Source organism: Eriocheir sinensis, unplaced genomic scaffold (genome assembly GCF_024679095.1).
Source record: "Eriocheir sinensis breed Jianghai 21 unplaced genomic scaffold, ASM2467909v1 Scaffold70, whole genome shotgun sequence".
Classification (NCBI taxonomy): domain Eukaryota; kingdom Metazoa; phylum Arthropoda; class Malacostraca; order Decapoda; family Varunidae; genus Eriocheir; species Eriocheir sinensis.
The window spans coordinates 1-14292 of NW_026112054.1; the positions used below are offsets into that span (position 1 = coordinate 1).

General features: G+C 40.0%; 1 long non-coding RNA gene across 3 annotated transcripts; it reads left to right on the forward strand.

Moving 5' to 3' along the window:
- Positions 1–241: 241 nt before the first annotated feature.
- LOC126993966 (uncharacterized) lies at positions 242–13705 on the forward strand. 3 transcript variants are annotated; one of them, XR_007748604.1, is made up of 3 exons: positions 242–1028; positions 3173–3318; positions 8641–13705. It is a non-coding gene; the product is annotated as an uncharacterized LOC126993966 (long non-coding RNA). The 3 variants fall into 3 exon arrangements; XR_007748603.1 differs by lacking the exon at positions 242–1028 and adding an exon at positions 5920–5970 and having other exon boundaries at positions 2718–3318; XR_007748602.1 differs by lacking the exon at positions 242–1028 and having other exon boundaries at positions 2008–3318.
- Positions 13706–14292: the final 587 nt, after the last annotated feature.

Here is a 14292-nt window from a genome sequence, read left to right on the forward strand (position 1 = left end):
CATTTCCTCTTAATCCTCTTCTAAACCTCTTAAGAGGAAATGGAAGAGGATTAAGAGGAATTTAGAGGAGGAATGAGAGGTTTAGAAGAGGATTCATCCTCTTCCATTTCCTCTTGACCCTTTCCATACTGTGACACCAACGTCTGCGTCACGAATGAAAAGGGTTAAATGTTATTTTTTTTATCAATACTCACCATAATTACTTCATTTTTTATTCTATAATTTTTTTGAAATAGTGTTATAGTTGTACAATCACTGCTTAATCCAATGATGTAAACTAAATTTGTTATCTTGCATAACAGTTGAGCTAAGGAAAGTAGTATGAAAGTTTTCTGAACCTACATGAGAGTGGTGGGCAGTGGAGGTGTCGGACGCCCAGCCCACCAACACAGGCAGCAGCGTCCTTACTCACTCAGCTAGGAGTTCAGTTGGAGTGAATAGACTAGTGTCACGTGATACTCCCATAATGTTAATTTGACCAGTGGTTATGTGGCCATTATTCTTTCCCATTTAGGTTAATGTGGATTGGTACTAATTCATGTTGTGTGTTAATACATAATAATGTAAAAGAGGTATGAGGTGTGTATAAAAAATTGTTTGGTGTTATTGTAAATAAGTGGCGATTCCAGTGTGCAAATTTAGGTGTGTACCCCCTTGACCGTAGAGGGGTAGTTGGTGCAGGAATAAGGCTAAGTATCTGAAGTTATAGAGCACCTGTTGATGTAAGTCTCTGCAGTGTTGGAGGTCAGACATAACTGTTATCCTGTGTTGGAACAGATGTTTGTATAGATTAAGGAAAAGATTCTGATGCCCTGCATTTTGCGCTAATTTGCTTTGAATGTAGCATGGTGATGTTCTCTGTGTCTACTAATTAATGCTTCTGAACCATTAGAGTAATTGAATAATGAAGTTGACATTATTAACATCATTGAAGTCTGTGAGGCTGTTTGGAATAACTCACTGAAGTGTTGGTGAATTTGCAGGCAAGAGGAAAGGCCCTCGAATGCTCCTCCCAGCAATCCGTTCAGGTAGTTAATGAGTCAGTGGTTAAGCCTCGTTTGGATGAGCTTGTAGTTGCTCCACTCCAGCACCCTCGGCCCATCTGATTTCATCATTAGTCATGTAGATGCAACAAGTATGCTGGAGCCTCTGTTGGTCTTGTGTGAAACTCTGCGCTGTGTGGAAGAAGGCTGAGCTGAGTGTGCAGAATGGAGGCTGCATTGCCACAGCCACCTGTCACTGGCACATGTTTCTTGGCTATTCTCTGTTTTTATAAGCTGAGCATTTGGCATTAGATATTTCTGCTGCTCTTTGTTTATGTAAGAATGAAACATTTAACAATATCCGTTACTGACTCGCCCAACATACTCCATTATATCATCTGGTCTTGTAGTCACCCTTCTCTGGTTGTTTTGATTCCCTGAGTATGGTGTCACCCTGGTCAGTGTGGGACATACATTGAACAGGTGCTCAGTCTCTAGGGCAGTGTTCCGTTGTCTATTCATACAAGTTATATAAGCAGTCTGCAGCAGAAAGAATCATGCAGTTTTCTTTGCCTGTAAGAAAGTAATTTCTCTAAAAGAGACATCCATAATCATGCACAAAGCCAGTTCAGCTTTGGCAGAGCTGCACGAAGGCCTCGTTCCCACCCATGACCTGCCCAATGCCCCCCTTCCCCCCCTGCCCTACTCCACACTATTGGGGGTACCAGTGGAGTGCCATGCCCCAAACATCTACATGCTGGTCTGCCTGGATACTTTGCCAATTATATATGCCTCAGAAAGCCACAGCCATCTTTTATATTATAGTTTTACAACTAGTCCTGGCATGACATCTCTGGCTGTGATGTATATATATATATATATATATATATATATATATATATATATATATATATATATATATATATATATATATATATATATATATATATATATATATATATATATATATATATATATATATATATATATATATATATATATATACTTAAGTAGCCTCTTTGAATTGTGGGAAAAAATATTTTCTACATACATTTTGGAGTTGAAAAACAAATCTTACCCATTATGGGTGTGGTATGGCAGTTATATAAAGAGTATTGTTATTGAAAAAAAGCTACTTTAATTAAGATAATCAAGGATATCGATTTTATATGTTGTTGTTGGGAAGGTGGGCAGCCAGGCAGGAGGGGGTTATGTGAGCCCCAGTGTTCCTGTGAGGTGTGTGTGTGTGTATGTGTGGATGCAATAACCATTAATGTTGTAGGTCCCTCCAAGCACAGCTGTGTACTGTGTTGAACCATAACCATTATCCTGGTGTGTGTGTGTGCGGGCTGCATTTAATTATGTGTCTTGGATGGGTCTATGAGATGTCGAGTACTAGAAAGGACAGACAGACACAGACACAGGGATAGAAAGGAGCAGAGAAAAAAGAGCAAGAGGGACGCAGACAGACAGGCATGCAGATGACAGAGAAAAGAGCGAGAGAGAACCTATGCCCACCCTTTCTCTTTGGGTCTCAGTATGTACATGTAAATGAAATGCCTTGTAAATACAACCCAAGTTCAGAGTTTAGGAGCATGCATAATTCATATTTTCTTTGTTTGGAATGTTTTATTTATTTATTTATTTTTTTATTTTTTTATTTATTTTTTTATTTTTATTAACCTCATATCTTAAATCCTTATTGTAATAAATGTTGGATACTGCATGACAAGAGGTAGTGAGATATCTAGAGGGAAATGATGCCTGCTTCCATGCAACTGGTAGACTGCATGCACTGAGTTCTCACATGCCTCCACGTGTCTGTCTGTTAGAATCTACTAATGGTTGAACATACACATTTGTTTTGTATAACATGTTACGTTGTTGTGAGTAAAGCACTGAGACTGAATTGTGATTAAAGCACTGAGATAGCCATGCTCTTGTGCCACTGTATATCACTTAACTGAGCACCAGTCACCTAATCTTAGACTTCTTGTATGTTGCTGCAGTGAAGCACCAGCCACAGTATCTTACAGTTAGATCAATAAAAGCACCAGTTACTATACAGTCACCCAGAGAAAGCACCAGTTATGTTTAGTTTTCACTCATGTCCACACTTCACAAAGCTAAGGAGCAGATCCCAAGTCACGCACACCCTGACGTCCTTCCCTCCCCTCCATCCCCTGCAGGACTCCCGGTGCAGACGGCAGTGGCCCGGGGATGAGCCAGCCAGTGTTTGCCATGCCACCACCCTCCCAGGGCACCAACCCATTCTCTGCAGGGGCTAACGAAAGCACCTCCCTCAACACCGGCTCACAGCCCACCTACACACCAGGTAAGCCTCTCCTCATCCACCCACCCCCACCTTTGTACCCTTACTTATGTGTCCCCATTTGAAGGTTAAGGAGTGGGCTCTATATGCATTGTTCATTTTGACAGTAGGATGGGTATTTTCTACAGTAAGCAGTTTTTCTCCCATCTCCTTGTCTTCTTGCTTACCCACACACCCCAAGTTAATGGCGAAGGGGTGTGCCATATGTACATTATCCATTTTGAGAGCGGGGAGTAAGTAATTTCCACAATAGACAAATTTTCTCCATTTCTTGTCTTCCCTGACTCATTGTTTAAAGGGGTTGTCCTGTATATTCATTATCATCCTCAACAGCAGGGAGAATGCACTTTCCACTGCAGACATCTTTACTCCTTGTCTCTGTAGAGTAATGTGCAGGCATCATTTGCTTGTGAAATATCTATTGATTTCAGGAGACAATACTTTTGTATGTTTCTTTTAGTGTAAAGGTATTAACCCGGTAGCAGCGACGGGCCAAATTTTTGCCAAGAAATTTACCCCCCAAAATAGATGATACATAATCTGATCAGAAATGCTTTGATATATATTATGAAATAGTTTGTGTGAGGGGTAATTTTTTCTCATTTTTCTCGCTTGGAGGGACCATTAAGAAACATGATCCCCGCTGCTACCGGGTTAAGTTGGGAAGTTTTTACTTAGCCATAGTTATTTTTTCTGTTCTAGCATGCAGGATGTTTACTGACTTTTGATATATACCTAATACCATCCATAAAATGAGTACAACACCTATACCACCATCAAACTTTTAACCCGGTAGCAACGACAGGCCAAATTTGTGACTTTACCGTGTCCCAGCGACGGTCCAGATTTTTGCCATGATATTAAGCCCCCAAAATAGATAATGCATAAACTGATCACAAATGCATTTATATATATTTTGAAATGGTTTGTGTGAGTGGTGGGATTTTTTTTTTTTTTTTTCTCGCTTAGAAGGGCCTTTAAGAAACATGATCCCCGTAGCTACTGGGTTAAATCTATTCCCCAGAGAACAACCTTTTCTATTGTGTCTCATGACCTTTATGTTTATCTCCACCTTACTGTGTGTCTATTACTTCATGTCTTGCTTGTCTTTCCTCATTTTTTCATATATTCTGCAGTCTAATTTCCTATTACTTTACAGTATTAGTAGCACAAATTTGTGCCTTAGACAGATTAGGCCTAAGGGTTTACTAGCAGAGTCTCAGGTGTTCAAAGACTATCCTTGTGATCTCCTGAAACCTGTACACTCTACATGCTTACCTAATCATCATAAACCTTATTTTCTGCATTGGAGGGGTTAGAGGTCAAGCAAAATTAGAAAAATAAAGTGTCGTGAGAGGAAATTCTCTCACAGTGAACGTGTTTCATCATCACACATCATGTCTCCAGCCTAGAAAGAATGGAAAGCCAAGAAAACTTAGTGAAGAGAAAGAAAATCAATTTTGTAGAAAACTCACACGCTAAACATGCTCACTTAGTGTCACAAACACTTTTTCTAGCATATACAGAGTGGGGAATAAGGTAAACTTAAAAAGATTATCCACAAGTGAAAAAATAACAACATTTTTCATTGATTACAAACCATATTTCCAGCAAACTTAGAGAAGAAAGAAAAATATCAGTCCTGGGAGAAATACCAAAGTAGCTCACCCAGTACATTGAGCCACCCACCAATTAACTGCCACCCCATATCCTGCCATTGGTTATGATCACTTTCACACTCCTTCCATAAGACGTGTCTCAGGACATTGAAGATCTGGGGTCACATGGAGATCCTCAGAGTCAGGAAGGGATGCAAATTACCTCACACATTCCTCTTTACAATTTGTTAATACTAAAGCAATATTCATTTGTGACCTAATTTGTATCCTAAATGATACGATGTTGCTGATTGATGTTGAAGATCTTACATCCCACATTGATCTTGAAGTTGGAAAGGGATTCAACACTGCTTCATACACTCTTCACAAACCACTTCCACTACAACCTATCTACTTCAACCTCTTCTGTGTCATACCATTCTGTGCATCTTCAAATTACTTTGCAATCAGCTTGGCAATCTTATAGGTCTGGCCTGTCTTGCTTTCCTCACTAATTAATAACAGGGGTCTTGTGAGTAATCCCTTCATCTTGTTTATCACATTGTCACAACTCACACTCTTAGTATATACAGTTAGGGCGAAAAATATCAGCCCTTCTTGTTCTAAACTGCACGGCAAGTCACATTAGGTAGAAGGGAGTGGAGGAAGGGTGAGAAACAGAAAGAGAGGAGAGAGATGGGGACTAAGTGGCAGAGGAAGGAAAGTGACTTGCCATAGGGGAAGGGGTTACAAGTGCCAGTTTGTTTAGAGTAAGATGGAGCAATATTTTCGTTCTCAACTGTATATAACTCACAACTCACACATCATCATCTTGTGCACCCAGGCAGATAACTCAGTGCTGAAACGTGTGACTCTCATGGCACACTAAAGTACATCTGTTTGATGGTTTAGTGTACTTTTGTGTGACACCTTAAATAAGCTTCTACTTATTAATCAATACAATAACCTCGGTGATCTGCAAATTCCTTCCTTCTGTTTATTTCAGTTGCTGAGGAGAAGTAGTTGATTTTCTAGAGCAATTAGGAGGTTTGTGACAGTGAGTAAATACATAGACTCCACTTGCCACACTTTATTTTTGCTCTGTGGTGCTTCCTCCTTGGAGTGCTCTTTTGTTTTCCCTGATTTTTTTTTTCTTTTCTTTTGTATCTTTGTTTGGTGTGTTGTATGTTGTTATCCTTCTCCTTACCTTTGTATACCTAATCAGCTTCCCTTACTAACACAATTGGCATTTACTCTTTCTCTGTCTGTCTTTGTCTCTCTCCCTCACTTTCTCATTCAACAGATTAACTTTTCCCACTCCTTCTAACTAACCAGAAGCTTCATACCTCTTAACCTCTGTAATTGATGTTTTAAGAGTGGCTTTTGGTATGTAATAATGTAACCATGTACACATACTCAGTTGATTAATCCTGAGGTGTGCTATTAAGTTTTTGTAAGTATGTATGAGTTTTATTATTTGCAAAGCTTACTTTCCTGCATTCCCATTAAGTGGAGTTTTGCACTGGTAAAGTAGAAACCTGTATGTATGTAAGAAATACAAACTCGACATGCAGCACCTAGCCAGGAGCTATTATACTCTGGTCACTAGCTGTCAGCACCACTCAGACGGGGGAAAGGGGGTGGGGGGCTGCAGGGTAAGATTGTCGTGGGGGGGAACTGCCTCTCCTCAAAGCACATGACAGATGCATTTGGGATAAAAAAAAGAGATTCCCAACGCATGAGACATGGATCTATTCAGGAAATTTTTTTTTCTCAACACGCGAGACATTCAGGATAATTTTTTCTCAGCTACCACACTGTTTGCGTATAGTAGTCGTCAACTTCATGGGGTGTGAGTGTGTGCGGGTTTGAAAGGGGTGAGGTTCTGTGATGGGTGTTGGTTGTGTAGGAAAGGAAGGTAAAGTTGAGTTCACATCTGTTTTATTTCATTTATTTTATTTTATTTTATTTTATTTCATTTATTTATATTTTTTTTGTATTATTATTATTATCATTATTATTATTATTATTATTTATTTATTTATTTATTTATTTATTTATTTATTTATTTTTTTTTTTTTTTTTTTTGTGCGTGTGTGTGTGTGTGCTTCTGATGGTAGATCCACCCTGTGAAGTAGTGCATTTAATATGGTGTTTGGTTTTCTTATGCTTCTGAATGGAGGGAAGTCAAGAGAAATTAGAGTATAGGGCAGTTTATCAGAAAGGGATAGGCTTTCATTCAGTAAAAATTAATTAAACTAGTAGGAGGACCTCACCATAGCCAAGCACGAAAGGGAGACCAATGCATCAGAAACGTGTTATAGGTTGAGCTGTCTAGCATCACTGTTCACCGCAGGCCTCAGACCCCACGCTGACCACCACCACCGCGGCTTGCACTGCTCTGGCCTCACGGCAAAGCACTGCTGCGGCCTCAACACCACACCAGACATTACTATTGATGGATGGATAGTCCTTGTATCAGTGTATCTTGCCTTCAACTTTCATTTGAACCTGACATTCTCCACTGTATGATCTCATGTTTTCTTCTTATCCTCACTACCTTTAATCTGTACTCGCTCTCACTTCATTAACCCTTACATGATAGGCTGGCTTTTGTCTCATCATGTACACCAGATGGGCAGATTTGCTTTTGCATCACACAAAAAGTATTAATCTTCTGGGCGTTACAATTTTGTCAGTGAGGTAAAGAAATACATAAAGTACTTTTTTACCTATCTTGAGACTGATTGAACTTATAATTATTATTATTGTTGTTATTATACTTATTGATAGTAAGAAGATCTGTAGTCTAGGAACTGAGCTGTACTCTCAGAATCAGGAGACTAAGATCTGTAGTCTAGGAACTGAGCTGTACTCTCAGGATCAGGAGACAAAGATGCCTCAGAGATGTAAAGATAACAGATGAGAGTGACACTTTAGAGTCATTCATCAAGGTGCCTTGTCATAGACCACCAGGCAGACCAGAGAAGACCTAGAGGAAATGTGTGGAGGAGCTAGTCACTCTGTGTTAATTAGGATGAAGCACTTGACAGAGGCAACTGGAGGAAGATCATCAGACATCAAACCATATATGATATTATAGAGAAGATTGACTAAAAACATGATGATGATGATGATGATGTGTAGTAAGGCCTGAGAAGCTTGGGCTCCAAGGCACACATCAGATAGAGTTCCTCATGTTTCTACATAGATGCCACAGCTGTTACAGAATCTAATCCTGCTTGATCTAATTGATATACAGACAACGAGAGGTTGCTGTAAAATTCAAAATATGGTAAAAATTGAGAAGACGTGTAGTGTGTTGCCCACCCTTTGTGTCCACCTGATCTGAGACATACCTGTATTTCACGTGCTGTGTAAGGGTTAATTCTTTTACCCTCTTAGCCTTCACTCCCCATTTACATCTAGTACTTCCAGCTCAACTTTCACTCTCTCTTTCAACCTTCCTTGTTTTCCCCTGTGTTGTACTCCACTTCTTTAATCCTGTCATCCACTTTGCCCTCACTCCTTCCTCACTTTTGTACTACCCTTAAGTTTTACCCTTGTCTCTTCCAACCTTTCACATTCACCCCGATTTTTTACTCCAATTCATTATTAAACCTGTCATCCACTTTGCCCTCATTCCTCGTTCATTCACCTTAATTTTCACTCTTGTCACCCTCCTCCAAGCATCTGCCTCACTGCCATCACTGTTCCCTCTCGCCAGGCATGTCGCAGAATGCATCTCCTAGTCATGGCCAGTACTAGCCAGGACCAGCATAGAGGAGGCTGGGATGTCACCACCAGACTACTGTAGAAGAAGCTACTCCTGTCCTCCATGCACCTCCTCAGCCTGTCCCCCGGTGTGAGAGAGGCCCCAGGGGTGGAGGAGCTGTGCCCATTTCACTTGACCTGAGTGTATGAAGATGAAGTTGCGTGCATGCGTGTGTCTGTTCGTGTGTGTTGTGTTTACCGAGTGCCAGACTGTGTTGTTCGCCTGTCCCAAGTGGTGTTTTATTCGTATTGAAAGAGAGAGAGCGAGTGAGTCAGGTATATAATCGTAGCATATCAGTTAAATCGCTTTATTTAATATGCCATCATCTTCATTCATCAGTGCAGCATATAAGCAACCCAGCTTTCTAATGATGTAGTCTGTAAACTGCAGGTAATGACTGGCTGGTATGAATATATATATACATATACATATTTCACCTCTCAATTAGTCACCTAGAGGTTGTGTGACAATGTTCAGTTGAGTAGGATAAGGGGGAATTATTATTATTATTATTATTATTATTTACAAAGCAGCATCTTCTTCCTACTGATCTATCCTTTCCCACTATGAACATGTTCCTCATCTCACTGGACTTGTGTCGTCGGCAGGTGCACCTTTTTTTCTGTTCACCTGTCACAGGGAAGAGGAAGCTACAGTTAAAATTCTCATTTTTATTCCAGTCACTGACTCACCAAACACATAGGCACAAGATGTAGATGTCATGTTACTTATTTGTTTTTTCATTATTACTGTGGCACTGATATTGAGTGCTCTAGATTTTAGTGTCTTCTTTATTGATTTTTTATTAGTAAATTAACTTTTTACAGTGGTAGTTCTAAGGTCACTGTAACATGGTGATGAAGTATTTATTCCAAGTTATGTTAATAAAATTTGGAGAGCTCATTATATACATGTGTTGGAATCAGCTCTGGTGGGTTAACAGTTTAGTGAGTCAGTCCAGCTGCATGTGCTGTGGAGGCTCTGCTCTGATGAGGAGAGGAATGAGGGCAGAGAAGTATTCATCAACATTTGTCAAATGGAAAGTCAAGTGCTGGGATCTTTTTCTCCTCCACCAAGGCACTTCACTCACAACCAGTCACACAGCGACTCAGTTATCACGGTAAAAAAATATTCCTTGGTCTTTTTTCCAGTTGACGCTAAATCACTCAAGCAATGAAGGAATTTTTTTTGTTGCATCTTTACATTATTGATATGAGTGAAAGGGAGTAGAGAGATCCCACAATTAGCAGTGAAATTTGGTGCCTGGCTAGTAGGGTGTGTTTACAAATTTGCATGCACCATCCCAATTAACATTTATATTGCAAAAAAAAAATTACCTTGGAAAACTGAGGTAAGATATAAAAGCGAATTAACGTCTAAACAAATGTAGATTATCATACTGTTTGGACAATTTAACTTTACCGTCTCATTATTTCTCGGTAGTTTGCATCTTGATCTGAGCATGGCAGTCTAGTTGGTTAGTGTGTCAAGCCATGGAAGTGAAGAACCAGGGCAAGGTTGTTAGGAAGGGTGTTAACTCTAAAGCCCTGAACCACAGCCTCAAAACAGTGACCCTATTTGAAGAAGCTGTCAAGAGAAAGAATAAGAATATGAACACAAATTTAAGTGGTGCATACGATTTAGCAAACACGCCTTACCCGTCTAGCACTACATATCGGATCGCTCTGTTCAGTCTGTTAGTCATGGAGAGAAGGAAAAGCTCTGTCCAGCCTTCACATGGCAGCCACTCATCTCAAGGGTTCATTGTCACTACTTTTCTGCACCTCCTAGTCATGTGGTGCTGTCATCCTTGCACCGACACTGGGCATTACCTTCAGGCTGCCCCTCATCTCTGTGACCTGTGCTGGGAATGGAGAAGACAGGGGAGGATGGTTGAAGCATATTGATCCACCGCACTTTAAACTCCTTACTCTGCAGCCTCTCTCGATGCAGCAAGTCACGCCCCCGCTCCACCAACTTATCTGTCATTGCACTCTCCTTTCTCTTCAAGCTCCTTCCTCCCAGTGACTTGTCGTGTTGAAAAGGGTTGCCGAGGAGTTAGGAGTGAGGTAAATCGATATCCTTTCAACCATACCTGTCTGTGCCAATAGCTTTCCTTTGCTGTCAGGACTTCTTCTCATTTTTTGACACTTTGTTTATCTCGCTGTTTCTTATTTGTCTTTGGTTGTTTTCAGCAGTTTAGTTCACATGAATGGGTTCTGCTAGTATGGGAACTTCTACTGTTATTAACTCTCTCTCTTTAGTTTCTCTCTCCCCTTCTATGTTTATCTTCCTTTTCTGATACCTTTGCAGTAAGTTTGAAAGAGCAGTTTTATTTCTTTGTCCTTTTTTTTTCTCTTTTCCTTTTTAGGCAAGTAACTACTGCTGCTGTTTTCAGTTGGGCCTCATCTGCACTTTTATTTATTGATATTCCCCGTACATAAGGTTAGAACAGTGTGGTCACGGGTTCCACGGAGCGGTGTCTCAAACCTAAAGTGAATTAGAACCCATGGTGTATGTACTTATATAATTTTCCTTTTTTATTATTATTATTATTATTAGTGTGTTAATGGTTTGAACATGGGTTAGGATGGTAAAGGGTGTTGTTCATTGAAGTGTCAAATATGTTTATGAAAGTGTGTGTGTGTGTATGTATGTATTGGTGTGAATGAGGCAATGAGATTACTGGTCATGGTTGATGTCTTTGTATTTCCCTCATGTTTTTTTTTTTTTTAAGGCTTTTTTTATGCTAACCCCAAATAGTGTAATCCCCAAAGTCTGGCAGAGTAGTGCTGAGTTTAGTTTGTTTTGGATATGGTGCGTTACTTTTTGTTTCTCAGTCTAGGAAGATTTGTGAAGAAATTACCATTAATCAAAGCTGTAAAAATATAGAAAACCTCGCAATGTAGCTTAATTCCAAGGCTTACTCTGATAACCAACACCCCTTCATTTTAGATCTTTTTACAGTATGGCCTCAAAAACTTTATTTCACCCGTCACCGCAGTTATCCTGATACTTCTCACCCTTTTGTTTACCTTTTTTCCCATAGTCAGAGACATTTGCCTTAACACACAAGATCACCAACCCGATTGTTTTATTTTGCTGACTTTTCCTCCTCAAGTGACTTTCATTGTGTGTGTTTTGGTATGAGTGACTGTGACGGCAGATCTTGTTGTCCTTCTTTCCTCGGCTTAGTCCTCTGGCCTGGAGGAATTGAGTGTTAATAGTGGATGTGAATTGTCCATGTAGATGTGCTCAATACCTCCACAAAATAGGACAACCAACACACACACACACACACACACACACACACACACACACACACATCACACATTACACATTACACATACATATACCACACATACATCTAGATACATCTTTAAGCCTCTTTAGATGTATATACATATGTCTTCTTACTGCTCTCTGTCCCTCACTAGACATGTAAGATGATAAACACTATAATGATTGCATGTCTGTCTAGAGAAGAGATGCACACTATTCTATTCCAGCAGTGTTCAGCTGTAACTTGTTTGGGGAAGTGTTAGACTTGTGTGTTGGTGAATAATGATGATAATAACAATAATAATAATAATAATATCTATAGATTTACCACTATCCATTTTATGACCATTGTTGATATTGTTAAATTTGAGAAGACTAGAGGAAACTGCTGAGAGTGGCTTATTAAGGTGTGAATGTAGAATTAGTGGATGCAGAGAGTAACATTAGCTGGCAGGAGAGTACATGATGAAGTGGTTTAAAAGTTTTGCTTCATGTTTTATTTAAGAGTTGAGGTTTGAATGTCTTGTTCATGGGTGAAATCTCATTTGGATTGGATGGATACTAAACTGTAAACTCAGAATGGTGTGGACATTTCTATTTGCTTGTATCATTAGGCAAAGTTCAGTGTTCCAAAACCTGTAAAAAAAAGATAAAAAATTACGTACTCTTGTCTTGATGTAGTAAGAAATGATTGTGCTCTCAAATATCTGTGAAAATTTGTTGAGATTTATGTGCCAGCTAAGTGTGACTCGTTTAGTGAAGAAAACATTTAGGGGTTGTGTAGGAATCCATCACACAGAGATAAATTTTTGCATTCTGGGACGTGGAGTAGACATGTCACCGAGTCGTCTGGCGTGTAATGTAGGAGTTGTGGGTTCCGTCATTCCATTCCCGAGTCACCCACCACAGCGAGGGAAGATTAGGGTGCATTTGCCAGCTCTTACTCACCCTTTGATTAGCACTCATGTCAGGAAGAAACCATAATGGAAAACTGAGCTGAGGCCTAAAAATTTACAATGTCAAACTATAGATTAATAAACATTTCCTATTTTGACAAGATCTCATTTTTATACCTCAACTCAATTTTTTGGAGTGGTTATTTTCCCATCATGAGTGCAATTAAGGATGAGTTGTTGGTGAGAATACCCACAGCAGAGGTAGGAAGGAGGGTCATGACCTTTTAGCCTTTCCAGTTACTGATTGCAGACAGCTCATTCTCATTCCACACTAATAACGATTTTCTTTGGCTTTCATAACTTGCTAAGAATTGCAGAAGTAATGCCAGTGTACAATTTAGTAACGTAACCCTTCGTAATGTGGTGGATGTCAGTGCTGCTGGCTAAGTGTTCTTCCCTCTTGTCCACTTCAAGCTGCATCATCGTGTCTATCAGTCAAAGAGAGGCAGTTCTGAGTATGTCCTCCCGTAATTCCCCTTGGATGGGATGAGAGTGAGTGATAAAGTGGAAATGTTCTGGGAATGGCAGCTTCCTGTCTTTCTCCAAGTATTAAACAAGCATTGTGCATGACTCACCACTACATGCATTTCCCAACTTTCAGGGTCCTCTGTATGCCTCAACTTTCTGTAGCTCTCTATGGTAGCAAAGGTTTATTGTTCATCTTTCTGTGAGGCTTCATTGGGAGAAAATTCATAATAAAACTATTCTTGCCTTTGACGCTTAAGAAGGCTGGATAGGATCTCTGACAGCTTGAAAAAACACTCTGCCATTAGGGCGCAGCAGCCATCATTGCCTTTTTCTGCTTATACGTGGAGTTTGCTGCCATAAGGAAGAAAGTGTTCATTTAGGTAGATCAGCAGACTTCAGCAAGGTTTTTCAAGGCCGCCACACATGTCCAGGAATAGGAAACAAGGGGAATTTTTTCGGGTGCCTTGCAGTGGTTGTTGAAGCTTGGGCCATAGGTGCATAAGAAAGGCCAAGTTTTTATTTCTTCATTTTTTTCTGGGTGTCTTGGTGTGTGCCGGTGAAGTGTGATTCTCGGGAGCGTTTAGGCATCTATCATTCTCAGCATCATTCCAGGAGAGGCAAAGAACCCATCATTTCGTGGGGGTGTCTGCCGGGTCCCATCAGCCAGGACTGTACCTAGCGCAATGTTCCCCTCATTCAGAGTGTCCCTTCCGATGATCCCCCTCCCTCCCCGACATTTATCTCGCTCTCCTCTCATCTTGTCCTGCACGTGTCTGCCAGTGATAGAGTGGGAATAAGAGTGTATACAGAATCTTACTTCTTGCATGATTGTTTTTGTCAGATAGATATTATTATAGAGTGATGTTATTTATGATGGCAAAGATGATATGTTAGTTGA